Source organism: Varanus komodoensis, unplaced genomic scaffold, assembly GCF_004798865.1.
Source record: "Varanus komodoensis strain SLA01 unplaced genomic scaffold, ASM479886v1 scaffold836, whole genome shotgun sequence".
NCBI lineage: Eukaryota > Metazoa > Chordata > Lepidosauria > Squamata > Varanidae > Varanus > Varanus komodoensis.
This window is the reverse complement of record NW_025336527.1, coordinates 7,156-11,401: the sequence shown is the minus strand read 5'-3', so window position 1 is coordinate 11,401 and position 4,246 is coordinate 7,156. Positions and strand designations below refer to the sequence as shown.

At 55.9% G+C, this 4,246-nt stretch overlaps 1 long non-coding RNA gene across 1 annotated transcript in view; it reads right to left on the bottom strand.

Moving 5' to 3' along the window:
* The window catches only part of LOC123036894, an 18,513-nt gene that overhangs the window by 13,501 nt on the left and 766 nt on the right, over positions 1–4,246 (bottom strand). The gene's annotated exons all lie outside the window — the stretch shown is intronic.

Below are 4,246 nucleotides of genomic sequence, written 5' to 3'. Positions count from 1 at the left end.
GCAGGGTATCGGGGGCCCTCCCCGAGCAAACTCTGTGAATTTGGAAGCATTCTTCCACCTGCCCAATTTTGCCACTTTCGGAGTCGTGACCCGCGGGTCAGCAGCTCGGGCGTATTTTTGGCATTTTGGACACATTTTGCTCGACTTCCCCAGACACCCCTTCCAGGGCTCCGGCAGAGGCACCGAGGCATGCAGGGTAGCGGGGGGCATCCCCGATCAAACTCTGCGAATTTGGCAGCATTCTGCCACCTGCTCAATTTTGCCACTTTCCGAGTCGTGACCCGCGTGTCAGCAGCTCGGGCCTATTTTTGGCATTTTAAACAGATTTTGCCCACCTTCCCCAGGCATCCCTGCCAGGGCTTTGGCAGAGTTTCCGATGCGTGTAGGGTATCGGGGGCCCTCCCCGAGTAAACACGGTGAATTTGGAAGTATTCTTTCAACCACCCAATTTTCCACTTTCGGAATTGTGACCCAAGGGCCAGCATCTCGGGCCTGTTTTTGGCATTTTGGACAGATTTTACCCAGCTTCACCAGACACCCTTTCCAGGGCTCCGGAAGAGGCACCGAGGCATACAGGATATCGGGGGCCCTCCCCGAGCAAACTCTGTGAATTAGGAAGCATTCTGCCAACCGCCCAATTTTGCAACTTTCCGAATCGTGACCCGCGGGTTAGCATCTCGTGCCTATTTTCGGCATTTTGGACAGATTTTTCTCGACTTCCCCAGGCTCCCCTTCCAGGGCTCCGGCAGAAGCTCCGATGCATGGAGGGTATCGGGGGCCCTCCCCGAGCAAACACTGTGAATTTGGAAGTATTCTTCCATCCGCCCTATTTTGCCACTTTCGGAGTCGTACCCGCGGGAAGCAGCTGGCGCCTGTTTTTGACATTTTGGACAGATTTTGCTCGACTTCCCCAGAGGCACCTTCCAGGGCTCCGGCAGAGGCACCGACGCATTCAGGATATAGGGGCCAGTTCCCGAGCAAACTCTGCGAGTTTGGAAGCATTCTGCCCAATGCCCAAATTTGCCGCTTTTGGAGTCTTGACCCGTGGGTCAGCATCTCGGGCCTGTTTGCCATTTTGGACAGATTTTTCTCGACTTCCCCGGGCAACCCTTCCAGGGCTCCGGCAGAGGCACCGACGCATGCAGGGTATCGGGGGCCCTCCCCAGCAAACGCTGTGAATTAAGAAGCATTCTGCCAACCTCCCAATTTTGCCACTTTCGGAGTCGTGACCCGCGCGTCAGCATCTCGGGCCTACATTTGCCATTTTGGACAGATTTTGCCCACCTTCCCCAGACACCCCTTCCAGGGCTCAGGCAGTGGCACCGACACATGCAGGGTGTCGGGGGCCACTCCCGAGCAAACTCTGCGAATTTGGATCCATTCTGCCAACCGCCCAATTTTGCCACTTTTGGAGTCGTTACCCGCGGGTCAGCATCTCGGGCAGATTCTTGGCATTTGGACAGATTTTGCTTGACTTCCCCAGGCACCCCTTCCAGGGCTCCGGCAGAGGCAGCGACGCATGCAGGGTATTGGGGCCATCCCCGAGCAAACACTGTGAATTTGGAAGTATTCTTCCACCGCCCAATTTTTCCACTTTCAGAGTTGTGACCCGCGGGTCTGCATCTCGGGCCTATTTTTGGCATTTTAACCAGATTTTCCCCACCTTCCCCAGACACCCATTCCAGGGCTCCGGCAGAGGCGCCGAGGCATACAGGGTATCGGGGGCCGTCCCCGAGCAAACTCCGTGAGTTTGGAAGCATTCTGCCAACCGCCCAATTTGGCACTTTCGGAGTCGTGACACGCGGGTCAGCAGCTCAGGCCTATTTTTGGCATTCTGGTCAGATTTTGCTCGACTTCCCTAGAGGCCTGTTCCAGGGCTCCCGCTGAGGCTCCGACGCATGCAGGGTATAGGGGGCAGTTCCCGAGCAAACTCTGCGAATTAGCTAGCATTCTGCCCAGTGCCCAATTTTGCCGCTTTCGGAGTCGTGACCCACGGGTCAGCAGCTCGGGCCTATTTTTGGCATTTTGGACAGATTTTGCTCGACTTCCCCATAGGCCCCTGCCAGGGCTCCGGCAGAGTTTCCGTTGCATGTAGGGTATCGGGGGCCCTCCCCAAGCAAACTCTGTGAATTTGGAAGCCATCTGCCAACCGCCCAGTTTTGCCACTTTCGGAGTCGTGACCCGCACGTCAGCAACTCGGGCCTGTTTTTGTCATTTTGGACAGATTTTGCTCGACTTACGCATAGGCCCCTTCCAGGGCTCCGGCAGAGTTTCCGGCACATGGAGGGTATCGGGGGCACTCCCCGAGAAAACACTGTGACTTTGGAAGCATTCTGCCAACCGCCCAATTTTGCCACTTTCGGAGTCGTGATCCGCGGGTCAGCATCTCGGGCCTATTTTCGGCATTTTGGACATATTTTGCTTGACTTCCCCAGGCTCCCCTTCCAGGGCTCCGGCAGAGTTTCCGACGCATGTAGGGTATTGGGAGCCTTCCCCGTGCAAACACTGTGAATTTGGAAGTATTCTTCCACTTGCCCAATTTTTCCACTTTCGGATTAGTGTCCCGCAGGTCAGCATCTCGGGCCTATTTTTGGCATTTTAAACAGATTTTGCCCACCTTCCCCAGACACCCCTTCCAGGGCTCCGGCAGAGGCCCCGAGGCATGCAGGGTATCGGGGGCCCTCCCCGAGCAAACTCTGTGAATTTGGAAGCATTCTGCCAACCGCCCAATTTTGCCACTTTCGGAATCGTGACCCGCGGGTCAGCATCTTGTGCCTATATTGGCATTTTGGACAGATTTTTCTCAACTTCCCCAGGCACCCCTTCCAGCTCTCCGGCAGAGGCTCCGAAGCATGTAGGGTATCGGGGTCCCTCCCAGAACAAACACTGTGAATTTGGAAGTATTCTTCCACCCGCTCAATTTTTCCACTTTTGGAGTTGTGACCTGCGGGTCTGCATCTCGGTCCTGTTTTTGGCATTTTAAACAGATTTTGCCCACCTTCCCCAGATACCCCTTCCAGGGCTCCGGCAGAGGAACCGAGGCATGCAGGGTATCTTGGGCCCTCCCGGAGCAAACTCTGTGAATTTGGAAGCATTCTGCCAACCGCCCAATTTTGCCACTTTCGGAGTCGTGATCCGCGGGTCAGCAGCTCGGGCCTATTTTTGGCATTCTGGACAGATTTTGCTCGACTTCCACAGAGGCACTTTCCAGGGCTCCGGCAGAGGCACCGACGCATGCAGGGTATAGGGGGCAGTTCCCGAGCAAACTCTGCGAATTTGCAAGCATTCTGCCCAGTGCCCAATTTTGCCATTTTCGGAGTTGTGACCCGCGGGTGAGCATATCGGGCCTGTTTTTGGCATTTTGGACAGGTTTTGCCCACCTACCCCAGACACCCCTTCCAGGGATCCGGCAGAGGCACCGAGGCATGCAGGGTATCGGGGGCCCTCCCCGAGCAAACTCTGTGAATTTGGAAGCATTCTGCCATCCGCCCAATTTTGCCACATTCGGAATCGTGACCCGCGGGTCAGCATCTCGTGCCTATTTTTGGCATTTTGGACAGATTTTTCTCGACTTCCCCAGGCTCCCCTTCCAGGGCTCCGGCAGAGGCTCCGAAGCATGTAGGGCACTGGGGGCCCTCCCAGAGCAAACACTGTGTATTTGGAAGTATTCTTCCACCCGCCCAATTTTCCACTTTCGTAGTTGTGACCCGCGGTTCAGCATCTCCGGCCTATTTTTGGCATTTTAAACAGATTTTGCCCACCTTCCACCGACACCCCTTCCAGGGCTCCGGCAGAGGCACCGAGGTATGCAGGGTATCGGGGGCCCTCCCCGAGCAAACTCTTCGAACTTGGAAGCATTCTGCCAACCGCCCAATTTGGCCACTTTCGGAGTCGTGACCCGTGGGTCAGCATCTCCGGCATATGTTTGGCATTTTGGACAGATTTTGCTCGCCTTCCCCAGGCACCAGTCCAGGGCTCCGGCAGATGCACCGGCGCATGTAGGGTATAGGGGGCAGTTCCCGAGCACTCTCTGAGAATTTGGAAGCATTCTGCCCAATGCCCAATATTGCCACTTTTGGAGACTTCACCCGCGGGTCAGCATCTCGGGCCTATTTTTGGCATTTTAAACAGCTTTTGCCCACCTTCCCCAGACACCCCTTCCAGGGCTCCGGCAGAGGCACCGAAGCATGCAGGGTATCGGGGGCCCTCCCCGAGGAAACACTGTGAATTTGGAAGCATTCTGCCA